General features: G+C 46.5%; 1 long non-coding RNA gene across 1 annotated transcript; it reads left to right on the forward strand.

Annotated features, from left to right (window-relative positions):
- Positions 1 to 12269: 12269 nt before the first annotated feature.
- On the forward strand, positions 12270 to 26521 carry LOC142766953 (uncharacterized). Its single transcript, XR_012884681.1, has 2 exons — positions 12270 to 12731; positions 26171 to 26521. It is a non-coding gene; the product is annotated as an uncharacterized LOC142766953 (long non-coding RNA).
- The last annotated feature ends 971 nt before the right edge of the window (positions 26522 to 27492 follow it).

Genomic DNA, 27492 nt, shown 5'->3' on the forward strand with positions numbered 1-27492 from the left:
TACACTTGTCTGTTTGTCCACTATTACAGCATCGGGGGTTCAAACGGCCGACCCCATCCGCAGCACCCACCTATGTTGCTCAAGATTCAGCGTTCACACTTGTGCAATTGTCAATTAAAAACCATTATTGCGGGCGTCTGGTGCACCCTAACAACACGTATATATGCTGCATGTGCACCTTTTACTAGAATAGGCATACTTAAGTATTTTTAAGGGCCGTAGCGCTTATCACGCTGCGCTGACCATCTAACACTTGCACGGAAAGGCGAGTGTTTCCAACGCTTTGCTAAAACGAGATGGGGGTAGAACCTACCCGCCGCCTTGCGTTCTACAGCTTATCACCGCTGAGGCGGATGCGCACACCCGTCTTAGAGGCACGCCCTTTGTTTTTGAAAAAAAAAACGGCCAGATGGCGCTCATGTCTCACGTGTGACGTGACCTTATGCGTTCATTCGCCTACGCTGCACACTCAAGGCTCTCTAACGCAGCGCCTCCAGAATACCATTCACAGGTTTTCTTGAGCAGAACATGAAATAAACAGTTTGTTCACTCTCTCCCCACGCAAGACTATCGTCTTTCGACGACATCTGCAGGTTAAATGCAGATACAGGGCCAATTTGTTTCCCTGTGTGTCTGTGTTTTTATGTACTCGAACCAGAAAAAATAAAACAAATAATATTAACGTTTTTGGCCACCCTGCCGTTCGTAAGCTTTTTTTCTAAACGTTGATGATAGCGGTCTTAAAATCGGACGCATGGTTTTTGTACCACAAACTGGCTACGCCAGCAAGGTAGAGCACTAAGTTGGACAACTTGCTGTCCTTGTCCCATTTGTTATGGACACTCACACGCTCGTGAATAGCGAGCTAGTTCTCCACGTCAGTGCCATCGGCGCTAGGGAAGTTGAATGGATCGCAGATCCTGAGGACACCGGGACAAGGGGGTGGCCTAGGAAGAGGCGTTTGCTGAGAGGCGCCATGGGGCACGGTAGATGGCAGGGTACGTGATGGTAGCTCCAAGGGCGTCGGAGGGGAACGCAGCACTCTCCACCAATGTGTTAAGGCGTTTATAAGCCGGCACACGGCGAGCATACACAATGGTGACAGTTACGGCCAAGCACGGACTCCATGTGCAAGCGGCGTCCTTTTTCGGTAGACCCACTCGAAAGCACTTGAGAGCTCCACCCATTTCAGAGTTCGGAGGCTTGTCTCTACACGTGAGAACTGTTGCTGACGCATGTCTGACACTTTCGTTAAGATATCTGATCTGCTTATATGCATTCGAAGCTTAGTTAGGTGGGCGTCTGCGTGCGCTTCCTTGTGAGCATTTTAGAATATGATTGCCTATATATCGATCTACAAATTTCTAACAGCATTAGGTAGTTTTAGCGCGGCCAATTCTGCACAAAGAACAGCTTTTTATCATATGCTGAACCAAAGCAGCGTTGTCCACAAAGATGGTTTTCTCAAGAGCTTAAGTTTTGTCTTAGGAGATGAAGAATGGATTTTCTAATCGCACGAGCACTGCTTGGTGGTCCTGCTTTAACCACCGTATAATATAATTTGTGATCAATCAGAGAAATTTAGATAACCAATCAAGTTATACGGAAAAGGTAGGGAGATCTTGGTCCAACAAATTGGCCCGAATCTACATGTTACACTGTCAATGTAGTCCAAAGACGATAGTCTTGCGTCTGCAGAGAGTGAACAAAACGTTTATTTGATGTTCTGCGCAAGAACATCGGTGAAAGGTATTCTGAAGGTGCTGCCTTAAAGTGCCTCGACCGTGTAACGGAGGCGAACAAGTACACCTAGGCACGTTAGGGAGCCTACATGAATGGCCGTTTTTAGGGTGATGTCAGCCTTTGACCCACTACAAGCCGCCACCCGCCAAAACACAATGTTGCCAGACAGCAACGCCGCGCTGTCGCCCCATCTTGGTGCCCGCACTGCGTCTACGCCCGGTTGCGTTTAGTTCTCAATAATACGGCGTCGAACGTTGCGGTAGCGTGTTAAACACTGCCAGTGAAGCCTTAGATTGCCTGGATGCTGCGTACCGCTCTGCACTAACCACAACAGAAAGGGGGTGCGAATGTTCTGCTTCCCAGCGAGCCCTGGCCAACGACAACTATGGCTGGCTCAAGGGAAGCGAGACGGCTGGGAGCCCACCAGTGCGTCTCGTGATTGCTCTGTGAGTACTGCGTATTTCGTTCACTGTTTTTTCCTGCGGCACACGTATATGTGTTTTACGGTGTTCGCGAATGAGTAGATAACCGAAGTTGTCGTTGCTGCGTCCACGCATTGCGAGTAGGAAGCCCACAAACGGGACGCGTCCGCGCGTTCGTACGGAGACGCGCTCGCTAGTCTGAGCTGTTGCCACGCTTGCGTTCGTGTCAGCGTAACCTCAGTATTATGTCGCAAGTGTTTGTGTGTGGGCTGCAACCGCCGCTGTCAAAAGCCCAGGTGTTGTGTGTTGTTACAAGGGCTGGGCACCGACGCCGTACGTAGGTATACATGCTCGGTCTTCCCCTACAATAATGCTGAATAGTCCGGCTGAATTAAATTCTTGCTAGTAGTAGTAGTAGTAGTACAAAACTTTTATTATATACAAAATCCAGACAGGCTTGAACTCCATTGCCCCGAAGAATATACGGGGTGGAGAGCGAAGTCTGTCCGGCAGGGTGGTGCCCCTATTCCAGGGCCCCACTGGCGCGAGCCATCCGTTCAGCTCTTTGGATCAGTCACAGCTGATCCACTAGGGCTGGGCTAGACAGCAGCGCCTCCCATTCCTCCCACGTGCCAGTGGTTTCGTGCTCTTCGTCGTGCTCTGCACACTCCCACGTGGTGTGAAAGAGTGTTGGGGTGGCTCCGCACCACGGGCACATATCTCTGTACGCCGTGGGGTAGATCAGGTGAAGAGTGTGCAGATTTATGTAAGTGTTAGTCTGTATTTTTTTTAGCGCTGTTGCCTCCGCAGCGCTGAGCTTGCTGTGAGGACGTGGATAAATTCTTGCTGTTTGTCGCAAATGCATCTGCAGTCAGATGCCAGATGAGTGGTCGACACGATGTTGACGTGCCGTACTTCGCGTAGCTGGAGGGAGCGGTGGCTGGCTCCAAAATGGTGGCGCACAGAAAACTATCTGAATTTGGTGGAAGCTGGCAACAGCGTGCCCCGTTGCCCGCTGGTTTTGGCTGAGTTTCTTGAAGGCACTTATTAAGATGTCTCCACCCTAAAAACGGCCGTTCATGTAGGCTCCCTAAGGCACGTTAAACACGAGCGTCATCTGGCAATTATCTTCGAAAACAAAGGCATGCGCGACCGCTGAGAAAGATGCGCGCCGGTCACGGAAGTAATAAGGTATAAAATGGAAAGCGACGGGCGGGCGCCACCAGCGTGGCGTCGTAGCAAAGCGTTGGAAACACCTTCTTGAGCATCGCTTTGCACTGTCAGCGCAGCGCGCTAAACGCTACAGTCCTTAGAGTGTTTTGTGTGTGTCCTCTTCTAGTATAAAGGCAGACATACAAAACATAGAGATGTTGTTATGGCGCCTCAGATATGCGCAATATTTGATTTTTTAATTGACAATCGCACAACTATGAACGCTAAACCTTAAGCAATATTGGTGGGCACTGCGGATGGGGTTGGCCGTTCAGTGCCGTTTGAGGAATCGTTAGGGCGGACAAACAGACAAGAGTACAGACATACAGACAGACTAAATTTTTTTTGTCGAAGGTTCCCAAGAAAGACTGTCGTCTTTAATAACGCAGCAAGATTTTGAAAATAAAAGTAAGCGATCATGCATTAGCACGTTTCTTCTGTGTTAACATTAGTCCTAAAACGCTCATAAATTTACGAGCACGCAGTGAGGAAAATCCGAAAGTCATAAATTTTTGGAGAAAAAACAACAGAATCAAATAAAAATGGCATACGCAGAGACAGCGGTCACAGTGTGGTGTATTTTCTCGTTCTAGCACGAAAACAAGAACGCCAGTAAAAGAACAAAAAATGGTGCGAGAGGGCGACAGAGCGGGTGCCTTTGGTGGCATCTTTATGATACGGCTAAACCAAAGTTGTGACTTGGACGTAGCTGCCATGACCACCTGGCTGCTAAGAGCTAAGCATCGGAACGCTGCTTCATAAATTGTCGTCTTGGTCAGGCCTGATATATATATATATATATATTTTTTATTATTATTTTATTTAAAATACCCTCAGGGCCAACAAGGCATTAAAGAGGGGAGTGGGTAAATACATGAAAAATACAAATAAAACAGTGCAATAAATACAAATAAACAATACAATAATTACAAATAAAACAATACAATAAAAGACAGATATTATTAACATTTCTGCAGAATGTATAAAAAAATTGTTATTACTAAATATACAAAAACAGAAGCAATAAGCATAGGTAACAGATTTTCTTGGTTATACAATGTTAGCTAATGTTTCGTGGAAAAGTTTGAAGTCAGTAATGGTTGCGACATTCGGGGGAAGGCGGTTCCAATCATGAGATGTGCGGGGAATAAATGACTGAAAGAAAGACCTAGTGTGACATGATGCGATTCCTACCTTATTGCGATGATCAACACGGTTTGAGATGTACAGAGGCTGGAGTATCAGGTCATTATGAAGTGTAGGTTGATAGAAAATTTTATGAAACAGTGAAAGACGGGCGATTTTTCGTCGGTGAGCCAATGGAATAAGTGATAAATTATTTTTCATTAAAGTCATACTTGCAGTGCGGTTGTAGTTAGAGAGGATGAACCTAGCAGAGTTATTTTGTACTAGTTCAAGAGATGTGATGAGATTAGCATGACTGGGATCCCATATGGCGGATGCATATTCGAGTTTGGGGCGTATGAGAGACTTATAGAGTACTAGTTTCAAGGAAGAGGGTGCTTTGGAGAAGTTACGTCGTAAGTAGCCGAGCATGCGATTAGCATTGTTAATCACGTACTCTACATGAGTTGTCCAACTTAAGTTATTTGTGATGTGCACGCCAAGATATTTATAATACAGGACGGAATCTAAAGTAACATTGTTTAGGTGGTAGGTGTTATGATTCGAGTTAGTTCTTGATACGTGCATTATCTTACATTTCTTAATATTAAGTTCCATTAACCAGATATTACACCAATTAGCTATATTATTTAGGTCAGTTTGTAGTGTTTTAGTATCATCAACATTGCTGATTTCGCGGTAAATAGCACAGTCATCTGCGAACAGATGTATGTTAGAAGTTATTGAAGAAGTTAGATCATTAATATATACAAGAAATAATAAAGGTCCCAACACTGAACCTTGAGGCACACCGGATTGTACTTCAGTGAGTGGTGAATGATGGTCGTTAGCAGTTACGAATTGGAAACGATTAGAGAGAAAATGTTCTATCCATTTAAGAAGGTTAGGTTATATACCTACCATTTAAGGTAGTTATATATATATATATATATATATATATATATATATATATATATATATATATATATATATATATATATATATATATATATATATATATATATATGAAGGTTTTCAGCTAAAACACCCAGAGTAATAAAAAAATAAAAAATGAGTGCTACGCGTCTCCAACTAGCGCGTGTATTGTTCTTAGCAGTGTGTAGCGCCTCAGAATATTTGTTTTTATCCGCCCAGCTTGATAACTACGAAGAACTGCTTATTAAACATTGTAAGTACTGACACTTGGGATAAATAATGGAAAACCTGTACTCACTTCTCGAAAACAATTTTCCATTTACGTTAAGAAACCCACGCTGCTTAATTTTTTTCAGCGTTTGTTTGAAGCAGGCAAAAATTAAAAAAAAAATGGCAGATCCCACGTACAGTAGGAATCGATGATATGCGAAGCACGAATGAGAAATGTTGATATGTCACTTTCAAATCAGCACAACGTTTCGAGGTGAAGGTAAATTATGCCGTACATGACTTCGTGTGATGATTATCTTGTTTGAATGTGTCGTTTATTTTCGTCATCTATTCATGTCACGTGATACCAAATTTAGTATATGTGGAGCTAGCGAAACGGCCGCGAGCGCAGCATGAAGGGCCCAATATACTCCAACGTAACGCTCTGCCACTAAAACTAAGGCCGTCCTCGCCCACCAGTGCAAAACGGCCTGCTACGACGTCCCGAAGATGCGCCTTCGTGGCCACCAGCTGCCATGGAAGAGGAGAGTCCGATACCTCGGGCTCAAATTCCACCGCCGCCTCAGCTGGAAGCCCGCAATCGCCGATATCCGAGAGGAATCGCGCAGGATTGCCGGAATGGCCTTTCGCCTCATCGCGGGTCACACAGGCTGCTCCCCGGACATAGACGATTCGGCCCTTTCATTCAAAGATATTACCAATTACTACAAGGAGGAGCACCGGAGCTATTCAGACCCTTGTAAGGGACTGCATCGCGCTGACGAGCGCCTCCTTTTAAAACTGTTTACCAATACTGTACTGTGTCCGGCGGTGCTAAAACATTTCAATTCATCCTTTGATGGCACGTGCCAGTTCTGTGGTTAGGTGGCTGACACCTTTCACATAGTCTGGGCGTGCCAGTCTAATCCATCTATCCCCCCCAACCCCAATCCCACGAGAGAGGACTGGGAGGCGGCCCTGCTCGGCTGTCAAGACCTGAAGGCCCAAGAGGCTCTGGTTCAACGGGCGCGGGCGGCATTGCTTGCCAATGGAGCCCCGGAATAGGGGTTCCACCTAGTGCTGTGAGGGTAGGAGGCCAATAAGGCCCCAACCCAATCACCTCTCTGTAACCATTTAATGTTTATTAAATGTTTTCACCACCACCCCCACCACCACCCACCCCGGACATCGCTTTGCGCCTGTACAACGCGGTGGCCTCTGCCAGAGCCCTCTATGTGGTGCCTCTTCGCGTGCTCAAACCGACGCAATGGGCCATGCTTGACGTTGATCATCGCGGCGTCGTGCGCCGCCTCTTCGGCTTACCACGATCCTCGTCAAAGACCCCACCCTCAAGGAGGCCGGTTAGACGCTTCTCTCGCTCCGAGCGAAAGGCGCAGCCCTGCGACACCTCCATCGCATGCACCAGACGCCTGAGGGACGAAGATTTGCTCCCCGACTGCTCGATCGCCCGCACTCAGATATGGACGAGTGAGCTCTAGACTACCGCGCACTCGTCCCACAGCCACCAGACTGCGGCACGCTTCCCATCCTTCCGCACCTTCATTCGGGCCTCGCAATCTCAACCACGACCCCCGGCATCCGGGCCAAGCGAAATACTCCTCAGTGCGTCCTCCAACAAGAAACTGCAGCAGCCATCGAGCAGCAACTATCTGGCCGCCTCTTCATCTTCACCGACGGCTCGGTGACGGCAGACGGTGCAGTGGCTGCCGCATGCGTGGTCCTCGCGCTCGGCCTTCATGGACAGTGCCGGCTGCCTTTCACTGCATCATCCACCACGGCCGAACTCGCTGCCATCGACCTGGCGGCAAATCAGCTCGCCGAACTGCTACCACCAACAGTGGCGGTGTTTTGTGATTCTCGGTCTGCCTTTACTCGCGCTTGCGCGAGCTCAACGTGGCGTCCCCTTTGCGCAGAGGATCGCGCGGAAATTCGTGGTGATTGTGCGGAGTGGCTGTGACGTGATTTTTCAGTTGATGCCTTCGCACATAGGACAACGTGGCAACAAAGCCCCGGACGCCCTGGCCAAGGAGGCCCACCACCCGTCCAACCCCTTCTCTACGTTCGTCCACGCGGGTGATGTATAGCGCACTTTCGTATTGCGCGCCTTCAATCCCGACTCACGTCTGGCCACGGGAAAACCCCCTCAACCGCTGCCGAGGACCGGCATCGGCAGGCGTGCTCGCGCCCTTCTTCTCAGCCAACGCACTGACTGCAGCCGCACAGCTAAGCTGCATTTTCGCCGCACCAACACAGCGCGGCGTGCACCTGCGAGTATGGCAGAGCCGGCGTTTGGCGTGGCAACTCCGGCGAGACGTGACGAAACGAACGTCTGTGCGCACGCGCACCGGGTCATGTCAAAGTATATTGGCGCCTTGACTGTGGCATGTTCTTACATGACACGCATCTGATGATTATCATGTTTGCACCAGTCCTTAGAGTTTTTTAATTGCGAAGCATTCCTTAGCGAACTTCGGCGAGTTCGACCGTATCTATCTATCTATCTATCTATCTATCTATCTATCTATCTATCTATCTATCTATCTATCTATCTATCTATCTATCTATCTATCTATCTATCTATCTATCTATCTATCTATCTATCTATCTATCTATCTACGTCAGGGTCCTCTAACAAGGGGCCGTTGTAATCGCCGCGACCACGTAGAAGACAGAACGCCGTGACGCTCCGCCAGTTCCTGGGCCCTCCGTTTTTTTTTTGTGGGGGGGGGGGTGGGTGGGGGGAACCTTCGACGAAAAAGTTTTGGTCTGTTGGTCTGTCTGCACATTTGTCTGTTTGTTCGTCTTTAGCGATACCCTCAACGGCACCAAACAGCTAACCCCATACGCAGCACCAACCAATATTGTTCATGATTTAGCGTTCATAGTTGTGCGATTGTCAATTAAAAAGCAAATATTGCGCATATCTGAGTCGCCGTAACAACACGTCTGTGTTTTGTATGTCTGCCTTTATACTAGAAGAGGCACACGCAAGTAACTCTAAGGACTGTAGCGTTTATCGCACTGCACTGACAGTGCAACGCGAAGCTCAAAAAGGTGTTTCCAACGTTTTTCAACAACGACACGGTGGTGGCACGTGGCCGTCGCTTTGCGTTCTACAGCTTATCGCCTCCGAGACTGGCGCGCATCTTTCTCCGCGATCGCGTACGCCTTAGTTTTCGAAGATAACGGATAGACGGCGCTCGTGTTTAACGTGCCTCGATGCACTCGTTCGCCTCCGCTACCTGCTCGAGGCACTCTAACGCAGCGCCCCCATAATACCATTCACCTATTCTCTTGCGCAGAACATCAAATAAACGTTTTGTTAACTCTGTACAGACGCAGGACTATCGTCTTTCGATGACATTTGCAGTGTAACATGCAGATTCGGGCCAACTTCTTCGGGATGCGAGGGTCGGCGTAGCTTGCTCAGTGATTGTTGGCTTCATTTAGTACCTTTGCATCTGTCATCTTTTTCACGTTGTTTCTGTTCAGTAAGGTATATATAATAGCCTTTTTGTTAACAAAAGTTCAGTTGGAAGTCAGCTCTTGTCCCGCTCTTTTTTTTTCTGCCCGCCATGTGTTATTTTTGCGTTGTTACCTTAAGTAATTCGAGCAGGCTTCTCGAGTTTATTTTTATTGGGTGTTGTGACTTGCATGTTTTTCTTCCGCAGAGCGGTTTTGAACGTAATACGTGAACGTACCAACATTCTTTCATGAGCCGAGTTCAAGGACCTGAAGAGAAAGTCGAAGTGAAGTCACTCGCCATCGTTGTTTGAGTGAGAAACGCAAAGCATGAGTTGCTCTTTTAGAATGAAATCTTATCCGTGGAAGTCAACGACACTAAAAACGATGCCAAATCAATGAAGAGATTAAATCTGGTTGTCAGTGAGCCCTCTACAGATTGTGGTTGTAAGGTTTTTGATCATGTTGTAGAACAAGGCGACAGACCGACAGTGTTATCAAGCACCTCGTTATTATACGAAGCAAGAAAACAAAAAAAAAATCTTGTAGCAGTGGATATATTAATGCGTGGTTGGATGGAAACAACTTTCCCGAAGTTCTGGTGACGTGTAACAACTCAGGCTCATGTCTCCGGTAGCTTCGATGGTTCGATACCTTGCGACCTCTTGGACCCGCTGGACCAACCACTCCGATGAAGTTGGACGTTCGCAAAGTGTGTGCACACTTTGAATAAAAAGCTGCTAGAGCTACTGTCATTTATTTATTTATTTATTTAAATACCTTAAGAGCCCGGAGGGCAATACATAAGGGGGGATACATACAAGAGGTTACTATAGCATCAGTAAAACAACATGTCAGGGAGTAATACTAGTAATCAAACAGACCGATAGCCCAAGCAACATTACTAATAACACAATAAGCAAAAAACACAGTAAGCAGCCCACCATAACAGGAAACATATTTCAAGAAATAGCAATAAACATTCTCTAAGCATGCGTTACACATTAAATGTCAATGGTGGTTGCAAATTATTCTCAACTTCTAAGTAAGTTTGTACTGCAGACTGGAAAAGGGAGGGTTCTGTAATAGCGACGATGTTTGAGGGCAGCGCGTTCCACTCGTTAATGGATAACAGCAGAGGTGAAAATTGCTACTTCTTAGTGCGTGAATATATTGTATTGACCTTATGTGCATGACCAACGCGATCAGAAACGTAGGGAGCTGGGTGGATGAATGATCGGGAAAATGACGAGTCACTATGATATAAACTATGGAAAAAACATAGGCGGGACAACTTTCTGCGCGTGGCAAGCAATGGAAGGTTCAGAGAACGCTTAAGACATGTTACGCTTTGGTGGCGAGAATGACAGGAGGTGATAAACCGAGCTGCTTTATTTTGTACCGATTCTAGCATATCAGATAACATTGCCGTGTGTGGATGCCAGATGGTTGACGCATACTCTAGTGAAGGCCTGATCAGAGCTTGATATGCGTGAAGTTTAGTTTTCAAGTTTGCGCATCTGAGGCGGCGTTTCAAAAGACCGAGTTTTTTTGATGATTTGCTGGTGATGTATTCAATGTGACTGTTCCAGGTTAGGTCGGAACTAAAGAAAATGCCGAGGTATTTTGTGGATGAAACCGTGTCAATTACGGTGCTATTGACTATGTATCTGACGGATGATGAGGGTTTGGCTACGGAAGTAAATCTAATATGTTTGGTTTTTTCAGCGTTGATGTGCATCTGCCACAAACTGCACCACTCTGCGAGTTTTAACAAATCTGACTGTAGAATGCTACTGTCATTCGGTTCGGTAATCTCCTTATATATAACGCAATCATCTGCGAATAGGCGTAGAGAAGAAACAATATTAGATCCAATGTCATTGATGTAGACCAAAAATAATAATGGTCCGAGCACGGAGCCCTGGGGGACACCGGATTTTACCATGCACTTTCTGGAAATTATGTGGTTAAGTTTGACCGATTGCGACCGGTTACAGAGGAACTCTTGAATCCATTGGATTGTTTTCTGATCAAGCTGGATGTTACGGACTTTAGTTATTAATCGGTTATGTTGGACGCGATCAAAAGCCTTTGAAAGGTCTATAAAAATAGCATCTGTAGGAGCAGAGCTATGCATGGATTTGTGCAAGTCTGTCAACAGTTCGAATAGTTGGGTGTTGCAAGAGCGTTTTTCCCGAAAGCCGTGTTGGTTTGGGATGAGGATGTTGTTTCTGTTCAAGTGAGATATAATTTTCGAGTAAATGATATGTTCTAATAGCTTGCAAGATATACAGGTTAGAGAGATTGGACGGTAGTTGTTCGGACTTGACTTTTGGCCGGATTTGTATATGGGTTTAACAAAGGCATATTTCCAGTCTTCCGGTACACAGCCCGTGTCAAGCGACTGCTGAAAGATCAGCGACAATAAATACGCTGATCTGTGGCAGGTTAATTTTAGGAGTTTGGCACTAATTCCGTCGGGCCCCGGGCTAGTCTTATGAGGAAGGCGTTGTACAGCTTGCGCGACACCATTTTCAGTTATTGTAATTGAACACCATTTTCAGTTATTGTAATATAGCGCGCGACAAAATTTTGTGGCTGATTCGAATATCTCGGCATGTTGTGTAGACTTTTTCTATGCACTGTGGCGTATACATTTGCACAAGAGGTCTCGCCTTCAAGGAAACAGGCGACAGCTTCTAGAAAAGAAAGCTTTGCCACGGAAAATAAATCTGCCCTTTCTGAAGTGGAAGTTCGTTCCGGCTCAGGTCACAATTGCTTCACTGACTGAAATCCCCCAGGCGCCAGGAGATGGCAGTGAGAAGGTAAATTATAGGCAACTACAAACAATGCAAAGTGACAAAAAGACCAAACATCGTCGGATGTCTGTAATGTGTATGAAGAATATGAGAAAGGTAAGGTATGTCTTTGTTCATTAAAATCGAACGCATGTCGTCTTGGCGTTTCGCCTGATGATGAACGTGACTTCGACCATAATATCGAACATGGTTTGCACGGGGCGGGACTGGAATGTGCTAACGGCTTCTTTGCCCGATTCATCTTTCTTGCTTGTTATCAAGCATAGCTGTTCGCTCACCCATAGCCATAATGCGTAGCGACGAACAGATAAGGGATTGCTGCATCCACCCACCTAGACCGTCTGACGCGTCGTTCGGTCACGCGGTCATGTATGGTGTTCAAGTGATTTCATTTTCTCACTGTTAGGGCGCAAGTTCACCCGAAAAATGCTCACAATGTGGTCCCTGCTTCATCTTTCTCGGCACCGGCAATCTCGCCATCCCCTCCGTGACATTTGGTGAAAGTGCGCAGCAGTGTTCGCCATCGATGGCGTTCAGTGATGCGTTACAGAACAACTTGCGGAAGGAAGTGGTCCACATTTAGCTGGAAAGTTTCGTCACCGGAGGCTATTACGAACTTGTGCCTCGTTTTCGTCTTCCAGGACTTTTTCTGTGTCTGCCATTTCAGTGCTGGTGTCGCGGCTCGGCGGTAGGGCACGAGGTACCTGCAAACATGACAGGTGTCAGAAAAACACTCAACATGGGCACGATGGTAGCTTTGCTGGAGGACGTCACCAAGGTAAGCGATATCATTGCGCTGTGTGACTCGAGCCACGAAACGTCATCGGTGGTTATTAATAATGCGAGGTTCCTATTAAGAGGATTCATGACGAAAACCGTAGAAACCAGAGAAAAAGGACACACACAGGGCGTTGGCTTGCAAAAAAAATTTTATTCTTCAAACCACGCATGTATACCTATGAGTTTGCAATAAAAAAGAAGCAAAAGTGAGAGTAAAAATATGAAAATTAAGCACCATGAAACTTATTTCATAGCGCGTTCAATTAACCAGATAGAAAGACAACTTCCTTTTCGACTATCACTTGTGTTACCATTTTTTGTTCCACTGCAGATGTGTATATGCATGGTTTGAAGAACAAAGTTTTGTTGTGGGTCAGTATCGTTTTTTGTCGGGTGTCTCGTTTTTCGCGTTGTTTCTTTCTAATATGTTGTAACAACACGCCCAAGCAACCACTTAATATGCGAGGTTTGACGTTAACCCCAAGCTACCACAGAAAAAGAAGCCGTAAGTACATTGCAGGCCCGCTTCTTGTAAACCACTCGTGGTAATAGTATCTTTAGCTTTATGTCACTACAGATCACTGCCTCAAGTCATCTATATGGGATCACTGACGTTGTGACACCATCACTGCAGGGTGACATGTATTTAGTTTCAGTCGAATTAGATCATTACTCCATGCGCTTATTTTATTTTCGCTAATGTTTTGAGAAACTCCAGTGTCTACTAGGTGTTCCGATTCATGGATCATGTAATGCTTTTGCATTACGCCCAAATCAGTGTTAAACACCTGTAGAAGTCGTTCCTAGTTGAACTTTGCTGTTCTCCGTTGTAATGCTCTGCAGAACTCGGCAGTGAGGCAACGGGGTAACTGCTTGGGAGAGGGGGCACGTTGGCCATGGTTGGAAAGTTAAAGGGGCGAAAGAGAGGCTTGTTTGGAGTGAGAGAAGGCGATCACTGAAAACCGAAGCGTGATTGCGAAAGCTGAAACAGTGGCATTTCTCGAGCCCGCTGTAGATACCCTTGGGTCACCAATTACAGTTAGTCATACAAGGTACCTACTGCGCCATAAATTGTAATTTTCATGATATTAAGAAAGACCCAATACACTGTTTTTTGTTTTTTTCATTATGTGGAGAACCCGGATACCCATTACGCATCTGAAGGTCGTTATGGACACTTTGTGTTGTGGCATTATAATAATAAAGAATTATGATTTTGTCTTTTGTTATAGGTTGGACTCAGGTAACAATCGACTCATTGCGCTATTCGTATTATCTGGTCCGTCTTTGTGATTTTACTCTTCTACCATGCTATATTGCCCATAATTCTGACTGCATCCCCGACATGACGCCTGCACATATCTTATTTGTGCGATAGGTTTCAAGCACTAGCCTGCCTCTGCGGTATAATAACCGACCTCCGCACAAAGCCTGCATGTTCAAATCCTATACCATTTTAGAAAATTTCAGATATTTCGCTCGTTATCTAGTACGGACACCGATGGTGGCGAAGGCAGCACAGAACTACGATGTATAAATTGACTGTTCTGATGTATAGCATTTTTCAGTGGAAAAAGCACAAATTAGAAATGCACGTAACGCGATTAATTTGCTCTTCAAATATATCGAAGGCCTGTTGATATATTGATATGCTGGAGCATTATTAAACACAAAGCTTTCCTTTGTATAAAGTTATTAGCTTAATAACTTTCATTGGAGTACGTACTAAACTGTTGCCATGTAAACCCCTCACTGTGCTTTTTTAAACGCATAGTTTACAATACTACATGTCGGTCACAGTACATGCGTTATTGAAGCGATGCACTCTCCATTTCTGAAAAAAAAACTAAACAGTAAATAGACATGGCTATGAAAACACAGCTGAAAGAATGTTGGTTAGAGGGTCACGAATCAATTCTGTGTTAAAGCTGTGCACTTCTAAATTATTAACGAAACGGCAAATGGTGAATGGACATGCGCTCATTTGCTGTCCTTTCTTGTGATGGTTTTATACTATATTACGAGTCACTGAAGAGGGAACTTAATGGCGCAAACAACTACCTTGCACCTATACAAGGCACAAATGCTCGATTTCAAGAAATGAAGCTTCGAATTCCAAACGTATGTATCAATAAATCGAGAACACCAATGCTCTTTGTAGCAGAGTAAATTGATCATGCAATGGTCAACGCAGGGCATTGCTCTGTAAGAACGCATCTTGCCTAGTTAGGCAGTTCTACTGGTCATTTAAACCGGGGACTGGCTTATACATCACCTCATATCACTGTAATTGCCACTAAGCTCTCGCACAGCAAAACTATGAGCGTTCCTACTAATGTTTTCCGGGTGCCCGTCTTTTTAATCCTTGTTTTCGTGGAACAACCAATAGGGGTTGTACATGGGTCGTATGTATGCACAAGATAAACGAATTTGGTCGTTGAACTTGGAAACTGTGCTATAAAGTGCAGTCAACGCATACTAAGGAAGCCCAGTTTTATATTTGCTTCTTAGTTTCGCTGCTGACTCCAGTATAGTAGTCGGTGATGTCCTTTATTGAAGATTAAGGAAACATATTGTCACGTGCTTGTCAAAAATAAAGACAATGGCAGTTGTGCATGTGCCATGAAGTACAAGGAAATGAATGAAAAAGAAGAACTCGCTTGCGCGTTCTAATAAAAGAACCGACGTGCTTCTGGTGTCTCAATCTCTGCGGCAAGACCTCTATTTTGGCGTCGTGACGCTGGTGGAGGCGCTGGAGCCTACTACCTGATGTAGGACAGTCTTGCTCGGACCCGTTCACCTAGTCCAGAGACTCAGCCCCTCGTCACGACTCCAGTGCACCGATTCAGTCGGCGCCTACTAGGCCTAAGTCCCGAGTCCACACCTGTTCCGCCTGTTTCCAGCATGGCAGCTCCTACGACATCCACGGTTATCCCGCCATCGCAGACCACTCTTCCCTCGCAGGTGACTCTTGAACATCCTCGCGTTCCTGAAGTTTTCCGTGGGGAAGAGTACGAGGATGTCGAGGCCTGGCTCGAACAGTTCGAACGGGTCGCTGTATCCAACCACTGGAGCGAACAGCACAAACTTCGCCGTGCATATTTCGCACTAGAAGACAGCGCTCGCACGTGGTATGAGAACCGCGAAACTACATTCCAATCTTGCGCAGACTTCCGTTGAAAGCTCCTCGCTACATTTTTGAACTCGGACCGACGGGATCGCGCACAGCAAGTGATTGAGGCCCGCGTGCAAAAACCCAATGAAACAGCCACCATGTACGCAGAGGGTATGATCCGTCTGTTCCGACGAGCTGACCCTGACATGCCCGAGGCGAAAAAGGTGCGTCACCTAATGCAGGGTGTTAAAGAACAAGTGTTTGCGGGCCTCGTAAGAAATCCACCTACCACAGTAGATGAATTCATAAGAGAGGCGACTGTCATCGAGCGCGCGCTGCAACAACGACGCCAACACTTTGACCGCCTGCAGAACCACACGGCAGTAAGTGCTGCAGCCCAGAACACTGCCGTATGTGAAAGTTCCCTGCGACAAATGATTAGGGAAATACTGCGCGAGGAACTTCGGGCCCTCTCCGTTCCCCTTGCCCAACCGCCAGTCGCATCTGTTGCCGAAATCGTCCGCCAGGAGTTCAGGCTGGCCATTACACCACCCGCGCCAAGTCCTGAGCCACATCCAGTGAGCTACGCTGATGTGGTCCGTCGCCCTCCACCGACATTTGTGTCGCCGCCCTTCCAGCCATGACCCGCTGCCGTACCTTGGCGGCAACGGGATTTTACGAGACAACCACCAGTTCACCGAACTGACTTATGGCGCATCGCCGACCGTCGACCAATTTGCTTCCGCTGCGGAGAACCCGGCCACATTGCCCGCTATTGCTGTCATGGTGATTCCGGGTTCGGGAACTTTTCTCGTCCCGCTTCTTTCCGCTCCGAAGACCGTCGTGCCCACGATGCCGATCAACTATCGCCTGTCCAAGCAACCCCACCACGTCGCTGGTGATCTCCATCACCTGCGCGTCACCGTGACATCCCTCAGAGCTACGCGGACGTCACCAGAGGCCGTTCGCCTAGCCCGCACCGGGGAAACTAACTGATGCAACCTCGGGGGGCAAGGTTGCCAATCGTCGAGACACTGAAAAGTTCCCCCAATCATCGCAAGAAGGTATGACGACTACGACGACGAATACGACGACGAATACTAATGCCGATGAAGTTGTACGTGCCGATCTGTGCGTTCTCATTGACGGACATCACGTTACAGCACTGGTTGACCCTGGCGCCGACTTCTCAATCATGCGACAAGAGCTCGCCGACCACCTTAGAAAGGTCAAGACACCGTGGACAGGGCCGCACATAAGGAGTGCTGGTGGTCAGCTGATGACTCCCACGGGTAAATGCACCACTAGACTTCGCATCGGGGATTCTAGCTTCGTGGCCACTTTCGTCCTGTTGCCAGACTGCTGTAAAGAGTTAATTTTGGACATGGATTTTCTTCAAGATCATGGTGCTGTTATCAACATCCCTCAACGTATGGTGACGTTTTGCGCACATCCGTATGCCGACAACATCAGCGAAGAACCACGCGGCCGTTTGCGAATAGCCGACGATGTGACACTCCCACCGAGATCCTGCTGCCTTGTGTCGGTGTCCAGTGGGTGTCCTTGCTATAGAGATGTGATAGCGCAGCACATAGTCGCTCTTTTCTTCACGCAAGGCATTTCCATCGCGAGGGGCATCCTGGCGCTTACTGGTGGACAGGCAGAAGTGCTCCTCACGAACTTCAGCAACGAGCGCCGGCAAATCCAGAAGGGCACTGCAATTGCCTACTACGACGATGTAGACCAAGCCGGAGATTCTTTTGTCTTGCAACCAGATGACGCGGCTGTCCCCGCCTCGACAACTTTGTCGGCGGACATCTGCTCTACGCTACCACCCTCTGATAGGAAGCGCCTGCTTGAGCTTATACACCAATTCGAAGACTGCTTTTCGCGTACGTCAACGGTCCAACAAACACCATTGGCCAAGCACCGCATTATTACTAAAGACAACACGCGACCGATTCAGCAGAACCGCTACCGTGTGGCTCCAAAAGAGCGCGAGGAGATTCAGAAGCAAGTACACAAGATGCTCGCGAATGACGTCATACAACCTTTGAAAAGTCCTTGGGCGTTCCCCGTGGTTTTGGTCAAGAAAAAAGGTGGCAGCTTGCGCTTCTGTATTGATTCGCAAGTTGAACCAAGTCACAAAAAAAGACGTCTATCCACGGCCCCGCATAGACGATTCACTCGATCGGCTGCGTCATGCGCGCTATTTCTCTTCAATGAACCTCAGAAGCGGCTACTGGCAGATAGAAGTCGACGAGAGAGTTCGTGAAAAAACGGCCTTCGTGACGCCCGATGGTCTATACGAATTTAAGGTGCTTCCTTTTGGGTTGTGCTCGGCACCAGCCACTTTTCAGCGTCTCATGAACACCGTACTATCAGGCCTGAAGTGGCAAACATGCTTGGTCTATCTGGACGATGTTATTGTATTCTCAGCAACATTTGAGGAACATCTCAGGCGTTTATTCACCGTCCTCCAAGCCATACGTTCGGCCGGCCTTACTTCAAAACCGGAAAAATTCCATTTTGGTTTTAACGAACTCAGTTTCCTAGGCCACGTCGTCAGTCACGAGGGTGTTCGACCTGACCCGGCCAAAATAGACACCGTAGCGCAATTTCCTGCACCACGCGACAAAAAGGCCATGAGACGCTTTTTAGGGTTGTACGCCTATTACCGGCGATTTATCGAGGACTTTTCGTCTATTGCGGCGCCATTGACATGACTCGCAGGTGAGGACGTCCCCTTCTTTTGGGGTGAACAACAACAATTGGCATTCAATGAACTACGACAACGCCTGCAAACACCTCCAGTTCTCGCACATTTGGACCAGGAAGCCCCTACAGCACTTCATACTGACGCCAGCAATGTAGGTCTCGGTGCCGTTCTGGTGCAGTGGCAAGATGGCTGTGAAAGAGGAATAGCCTACGCCAGCAGAACTCTCTCTCGCACGGAGGAGAACTACTTGACCACCGAGAAGGAGTGTCTCGCCGTGGTGTGGGCGGTCATCGAATTTCGTCCATATTTGTACGGCCACTCCCTCAAGGTTGTTAGTAACCATCACTCTTTGTGCTGGCTCACCAACCTTAAAAATCCATGTGGCCGTTTGGCGCGCTGGAGCCTAAGGCTTCAAGAGTTCGACAGGACCATCGTCTATAAATCTGGGAAGCGGCACACCGACGCCGACTGTCTCTCATGGTTGCCAGTGGAGACTGTCGCTCGTGATGACGAAAAGATCGACGCGGCATTCTTGGGAGTTGTCAACATGGCCACTATTGCACAAGAGCAGCGCAGTGACCCCGAGCTGTTACCACTCATATAATATTTAGAAGGACGACGTAAGGATGTGCCGTGGTTATTTGCCAGAGGACTGCCATCTTTTTGCTTGCAAAACGATGTTCTCTATAAGAAAAACTTCTTACCAACCGGCAACCCGCACTTGCTCGTCGTGCCTGCCTCTCTTCGAAAAGAAATTATGGAAGCGTGCCATGATGAAGCAACTTCTGGTCATCTAGGCTACACCCGAACATTGTGCCGACTACGATGCAAGTACTACTGGCCAAAGTTACCCGCTGCTGTTAACCATCACGTGCGAATTTGCACCGACTGCCAAAGACGCAAAGCACCTCCCAGCAAGCCAGCCGGTCTTTTACATCCAGTCGAAGAACCAGTGAAGTCGTTTACTCAGATTGGAACGGATTTCCTGGGTCCCTTTCCAACTTCCACAACAGGGAACAGATGAATAAATGTGGCCACCAATTACCTTTCCCGTTATGCGGAGACTAAAGCTTTGCAGCGCGGCACAGCAGCAGAAGCCGCTCAGTTCTTCATTGTAAACATCGTCCTTCGGCATGGCGCTCCGACAGCAGTGGTCACAGACAGAGGACCTGCCTTCACCGCAGAGCTTTTGGAGTCGGTTCTCAGACTCAGCGGTACAGCTCACCGGAGAACAACTGCATACCATCCGCAGGCAAACGGACTGACAGAGCGCGTCAATAGGACCCTCACAGACATGATCAGCATGTACGTTGACACGGAACATAAAAAGTGGGATAAGATATTGCCGTACGTGACATTTGCCTATAATACCGCTCGACAAAAAACCGCAGGAAGGACGTCGTTCAGACTGATTTATGATCGCAAAGTCACGACAACGTTGGACGCCATGTTGCCGCATGAATTTGATGACATTCATGTAGACGCCGAAGAGTTCACTCAGCGCACCGAGGAAGCCAGACAGCTCGCGCGTGTGCGCATCTGTCATCAACAGCACCAAGATGCACAACGGTACGACCCCCGGCACAAGTTTATAAGCTACACACCAGGCGACAAGGTCTGGGTCTGGATTCCGATACGTTGACGTGGACTGTCGGAAAAACTGCTAAGACGGTACTTTGGTCCTTACAGCGTCACGCGACGCTTGAACGACGTGAACTATGAAGTTGTTCCCAACACTGACTGTAGTTCTAAGCGCCTAAAGCATTTACCCGAAGTCGTACGCGTCGTGCGTATGAAACCGTATTTATCCAGTTGACGCGACCACTTCGTACACCTGGTAGAGCGCCTGAGTTGCGCATCGGGACGATGCCTCTTTCGGAGGGAGGCAAATGTCACGTGCTTGTCAAAAAGAAAGACAATGACAGTTGTGCATGTGCCATGAAGTACAATGAAATGGATGAAAAAGAAGAACTCTCTTGCGCGTTCTATTAAAAGAACCGACCTGCTTCTGGTGTCTGAATCTCTGCGGCGAGACCTCTGTTTTGACGTCGTGACAATATTTATTAAGGCGATGGCTCGGTATCTCTTAAGTAATCGGAAAGGACATGAAATGGTGCTTGGCGCGCTCGCGGGCATAAACTTCCACACAGCAACACGATTCGAAGGGAGGTGAGAATGTGGTATTTCAATTTCAGCCTACGCCTGGAGTTAGCTATTCTCGCTGTCCTAAAAAGCAATATTTAATAAAGAAACCAATTTGCAAATCTGGGTGTTTGAGTATGTAAACGTTGGACACACCAAAGTTAACACGAATGTTAAAGGTGAGCGTGCTTGGATTCGAATGATTGAGTTTCTGTTATGAAAATGCTGACTTCAGCCGCTTTGTTTGTTTGATAACTTCTCTCTGACATATAAGCATTGCGATCAAGTATTTTTTCGTATCACGCACGTAAGTTAAAAATAAAATCAGAATGATTACATCGTGTGGGAAGAAAGGGTTGTGAATAGCTGAAAATTTCTCGGAGGCGCTCGACCCTCAAGATGAAGCTTGAAAGGGAAAATAAACATTATTGCCGATTTTGTTTATGTAATGCCACAAGATAGCCAACATGCAAAAGAACACAATGCAGTGAGTTAGTTACTTTATGCAAGAAGTTACGAGCACTGAACATACTAAACTAGTAACACAATGAAACTCATAAATAGGTCGGCGAATAAACGACCTGTTCGCTCCCGATATAACATGTGTTTTACCATACAAAGCTTAATAATTTCATGTGTATTTGCAAGAGAGCCTTCGTCGTGAAAACCGAATTTTGTGCGATGCAGATCAAGGAGTTCTTGGCTACGGCTGTTCACGACACCTTTGTACACGACTTCTTACGAGGCAGTCTGTGAATGTTTGAAGTGGTTACTCTTTTCTAATAATGACTTGGCGTTTTCAGAGCAAACGCGCCCTGCTGTGTTCTCGACCGAGACGATACGTCTAGGACTGCTCTAACCACGCGCACAGCGTAGCCATCTCGCCGTAAATGGCACCGGCTAACTGCTTTTGCCATCAGAGTTTGTCAGTGCAAAAAGTTTAGCCCCCTCCTTACTCGTCCAAGATCAGCGCGAGAAATCGCCGCCATCTGCTCGGCCTAAATTAGGCGAAAGAGGCTGAGAAGCGTTGGCGTTCTTCCAACCTCCATCGCCTTGCACGCATCTGCGAAGAAACCCCTTCTTCTCCAGGCGACCGGTCAAAGTGGAAAATGTTAACGGTGAGCATGAACGTCACCGGGAGGTCTAATTTTCTGCTTGGCCGGTGGCATTGTGCCTAGCAGTCCCTGCCAGAGAATCCTTGTTTTCATTGCCGCTTGTTCGCTTATTTTATTTTGACCAAGCTTCGCTAACATATATTGTTGCAAGTGCTACTACTCGGTGCAAGCTATACCAGTTCCAAATGTAGGTATTCTCGTAAACTTTCCGAAGAATGGGTGGTTAGCAGGGGGTAGATGTTCGCCTTCATGATATTCTAAAGGGGACAAAAAGGGAAAACGTTAGCGTAATATATTATCCAATGCCGACAATTAACAGCGCATTAAAATTGCATGAGTGCGTGCAGTAGTATTCATGCTACCCAGCTAAGTAAATGAATATTTTTGTGGAGCAGATGCAGAAGCCTATATGTTGCCTATGAAACAGGACTACAAAAGACTCACGCTGTGACTGCGCGAGAGGCTGTGCCACTTTTTCCAGCCTTGCACTGTATTACCATGCGGTCATCTTTCAGTACGTCCTCATAATGTCAGTAAACATTATTGCATTTCTGCCCTTCTTGCAAGGCTTCACACCATGGTAATTTCGAGGCGAGAGCGGTGATTCTACCTTAGGTGAAGATGACATTCTGAGTGGGTATGTTTCTTGAAAACTGAGAAGGAAAGGCTCTGTCATTGCCTTCTCACCAGTACGAACAGAAACGAGAGACTCGAATGATTCACGCTTTCCGTAGTGAGTTTTATGTCACGCTGGCAAAAATAACTAATCAGCTTTGCCATTTATGGGCGTACTGGTGAGAATGAAAATATAGTCTTTTTTTTTCATTTTCCGGATTGTTGCCAGCGAAGGCCATAGGGTTCTAGCGAAGGCCATAGGGATCCTGGAATCGGGAGACTTCACAACAAGAATAGAAGCAGCGCGTGCATCGCATACCTTGTCGAACTAAAAATTGTTTATTTCTCATCCTTCTCTAGTTGTATACTGACCAGGCAGACTTCTGTCGAATGTTCACCTTTGATACTTACATATGCGTGGCGAGTCCCTCACTTGTATTGCTGAAAGGCGGACAATAGCGTAAAGGCGGCTGTCGTACTTTGAGGAAGTTCTGATTCCCGGCGTAGTCATTACCTTGCGGAAAGAGACAACTTCAAGCAGCGTCGGCCTTCTACCAGCACGAATCTGCACGCAGAATCCGTATTAGAGGTACCGTAATAATCAGTGATTTTTTTTCCCATAGTGGGTTCAGTGGGAACATTTCTAGTATTATTCTCCGGTAAATTATGTAAGTAGTTTACGGAAGAAGCACATGAGAGTCTTTCCTACGAGAAAATTTGATGTCATTTTTTCCGAGTGACCTTAAAATGTAATATAGTTTCTAGTGATGAAGCATTCAACTTAGTCATTCCGAAAGGTGTCAGTATCCTCGACCCCGCTGACACTGACAAGAGCGTTGCTGGCTGTGTCATTCCATGAGCTCAGTAGGAACGGTCAGTGAGAATCCTAGCCAGCGTACCACAGGTGGTGTCAACGCAGTCTGACACACGTTTGTTAAAAACAATCCATACTAGGACGTCGTATCTATAACGAAAAATTTTACATGCGTTGACTACTTTTCTCTTGCTCTTTTTTTATTCGTATCCTGTATGTATATGACATTATGTCCTGCCATGTAGCAGGGCTGGGCCCCTAACGGCATTGTGTGTGCATTTTACATACTAAGAGCACATTACAATTTACATGTATGTGCATTTCCCAAAATCTCTTACGATCGAGTTTAGTTTGCATCTTCGCCCTCTCTTCTGACTCCCGGAACTAGAATCCATTTTCCAACCATTCCCTTATTTTGGTTATCCCGGGAATGGTTGCAGATTCGCGGAAAAAAGCAAAAATGGTAGATGACAACGCACCACTGGCCCCAAACTTACGCTCGGCATCGCCTGCATTGCTCTAATGCATTTCCCTGTACACTGCAGATATCGTTACTTGCGTCCAGTACTTGACGCTTTTGAGTCCGGATGATGCCATTGCTTCGTTGTTTCTGACTTAGATCTATATTGTGACTGCGATTGTCAGACTTGCTGCTTCGGCACTGAAAAATGAACAGAAAAGGTAGGGATATACTTGTCCTTTTGTATGGAAGCAAACTAGCCATTGCGGTGTTTTATAAGGAAGGTCTTAAAAAACAGCGGAAGGGATCACACAATGGTTTTGCCAAGGACAGGGTACTGACAGCTGCATCTAGCTGGGTGAATCATCACATTTTTATAAACTTAGCGCCCATTCCTTATGACGACAGTTCGGCCAAAATACTTAAATGAATAAATGAACAGATAAATAAATTGGAACAGTAAAACATTGAAGGACTCGGCTTCATCACATCAACTACAGCGTATTAGCAGAAAACGTGTACATGAGTGCATAGTACAAGTATTTGCCTGAAGGGTGTCCAAATATATGTTCGTATGGTGCACATTTTCATCTGTGTGTTGGTATTTTTAATTCCTTTATGTATAAATATATAAGTAGGTATAGTTTCTGTTTCTATATAGAAGTTTTATTGTGCCTCGCATATTGTTTTCCCATAAAGTGTTGATGATATTACTTACATCTCTGCAATGTGCTGGTGTTAGAAGGGGGCAGCACCCAAGTCAAGATGCATAAGCGTGCCCCACCGTGGTGGTCTAGTGGCCAAGGTACTCGGCTGCTGACCCCCAGGTCGCAGGGTCGAATCCCGGCAGCGGCGGCTGCATTTCCGAAGGAGGTGGAAATAGTGTAGGCCTGTGTGCTGAGATTTGGGTGAACGTGAAAGAACCCCAGCTGGTTGAAATTTCCGGAGTCGTCCACTACGGTGTCTCTTATAACCATATGGTGGATTTGGGACATTAAACCCCACATATTATTCAGACTGCATAAACGTTCTGTTCTGTCTCCTCAGTTTTACTAAATTAAGTTCTCTAGTAACTACGAGCGCGCGAGCATAATGAAAGGAGCAGAAGTGAATTTTCACTTTAATTTCGGTCTCCCAGGACTTGTTGAGCGAACCACAAGGGATCGAAAAAAGCGGTCCATTTTCCGTCTTTTTCTGATTAAATTCAACAGTGAGCATCTCTCCCAGCTTGTCTTCAGGGTTGGCCTGAAACATCAGAAGCCACGGTTATATGAACGAATCGCTTTCTGGGGCGAAGGGGGCGTGCATCTTTATCTATAGTGTTGCCGGGCAAGCGAATATTGATTTTGCACTACGCGCTAGGTGTGCATGACGAAAAATAGTTTGGGGCGTAGCGTACTCACATTTCTCTGAAAAACTTTTCCAGATATCTCTGCTTCGGGCACAACCTGTGTGTTTAGCAAAAGTGGCTAACGATTCAGAGTTCTGGTTACTCTACTGTGAGATATGACCGTCCTGTGCACCAAACTTTTGATGAGGCCACGTTAACAAAAATTACGCCGTGAACGAGTGCACGACGACGCATAGAAGAACGCCGTGCCTACGGTCGGCGCGATGGTTTTGAACCGCCTATAAAGCAAGCATTCACAAAGGTCTTCTCGTCGCGCTTTTTTTTTTTTGCAGGAACACTTTTTTGAATACTAGAATAGAAAACTGTCCTCTTTTCTGTATGTCGTGTAAGGTGAATGCTGCGATGAAGAAGTAACTGTAGGCCAGGATTTTGAGGTTTCTCTCTTGTAAACATTGTTATTAAATGGAATAGGCATGGGGGGCTTTTTATTTCCAAAGTCTTGGCGGGGTAAGCAATCAAATATAAAATTTTCATAGTTAATACGATACGATATGTGTGTTTGCACACGGCGATAGCAGGATATAATCCTGAGTAACGGTCTCGTGGAGGGCTCTAAAGTTTTAGACACTCTGGTGTTCTTTAACATGATTGATTGATATGTGGGGTTTAACGTCCCAAAACCACTGATGAATATGAGAGACGCCGTAGGGGAGGGCTCCGGAAATTTCGACCACCTGGGGTTCTTTAACGTGCACCCAAATCTGAGTACACGGGCCTACAACGTTTCCGCCTCCATAGGAAATGCAGCCGCCGCAGCCGGGATACGAACCCGCGACCTGCGGGTCAGCAGCCGAGTACCTTCGCCACTAGACCACCGCGGCGGGGCTGTTCTCTAACATGCACGCAGACTCAAAGACGGGCAAACTTTGATGTCTTGTCGTCTCCTTCTCCAGTCCCTGTTCCGTAGAGCACCCCACTTTTCGCATTCACAATGAACTGTTACTAACCAGCCCGAATGAGTGTTTTGTTTGCATTAAACTCGGCCAAGCCAAGTGGCACCACAGCGTTCAGACTGCGAGCAAGCTAGCTCTGTCGTATCTTTACAGGAAATCATGGGACTTGGAGCGAGAAAGACGCAGAGGCGAAAAACCAGCAGCTGTGGATATCGAGCGCGATCTGACTGAAAATGAGGAGCTTTATCATATTGCTGCGGTTTCCGTCTCAAGCCATGCGGCTCTTCATTCGTCAAGGCTGGTTGTATGCACATTCTCTTGCGTTTAACATGTCGTGGTGACGTGTGGAATCATCTTGCGAGACGTGGATATGTAGACATTTGGATTATATTATTCGTTAAATACATCTAAAACACACATCTTTGACAATGTTTTAGGAATTTTCATCTGTATTGATATTCAATAAACAACAGCAGTTCATGCAATAAAGCTATGTGTGTTTTATGACAGTTTTAATGGAGTGCTATCTTACAGCAAGTTCATTTTAAAAAGAAAACCTTTTGATGTTTCAGGAGGGTTGGGTAATCTCACGAGAGTTGCTCATTTGGCGAGTAGATACAAGGTTACGCTCGAATGCTGAAACAAGGAAACAAGAAAAGACCACCAGGTCTGCACGCAACGCGCAGCACAAAGAAAATTATAAGAGCCCTCTTTCAGAGCCTTTATAAACGCTGTTTAGGTAACTGCTATAGGCGACGTGCAAGGTGCCTACTACGCTATATATCCTCACAATTTTTCTTAGTAGTAGGGGGATGCATTCGCTATGCCATCCTTCGCCATCCTTCAGAGAACCGTGGTAACCACTCCACACTAGCAAGAAATCTTGTGCATTTTTTATGCTGCAGTAGACGGCGTTGTATTGTGCCAGAAGCTTTAGTAATGTGTTGGAGCAATGGACGACCCACTTGTTAAGTAATTCGCATTGCTTGACGCCTTGTTCCAGCGCTGTTTAAAGTGTTTTATTATTTATACTAATGCGATTCGTTCCCCGACAGCAAGCCTGCGTAGGGTCTGTGTGCGATGAAGTGTAAACACCGGCATGTCTTAGTGGTAGAACACTGGGCTGCCACGCAGGGGACTTAGGTTAGTTTCTGATTATATTCTAGGTGTTTTTTATTCACTCAGCCTTTTTTTTTTCTTACTTCGCGCGACAGTTGTTATAGACACCGACGATAAACAACTATGGCTCACGCAACCTTTGTCATAACAGATTTTGCTGTAAAACACGATCTGTTCGATGCCTGCGCAATTAGATTGAAAACAAAACTAGCCAGCAAGCGACAGCAAACGGTAAGTTCAGATTGACTCCCGTTTTCATGTTCTTCTTCATCCTTTCCTTCGTGCTTCTTTATTTATCTAGCTCTTCCCTTATTTTCCCTTTTTTTTATTTATTCTCTTCTCACCTCCTCACTGAG

Source organism: Rhipicephalus microplus, chromosome 7 (assembly GCF_043290135.1).
Source record: "Rhipicephalus microplus isolate Deutch F79 chromosome 7, USDA_Rmic, whole genome shotgun sequence".
NCBI lineage: Eukaryota > Metazoa > Arthropoda > Arachnida > Ixodida > Ixodidae > Rhipicephalus > Rhipicephalus microplus.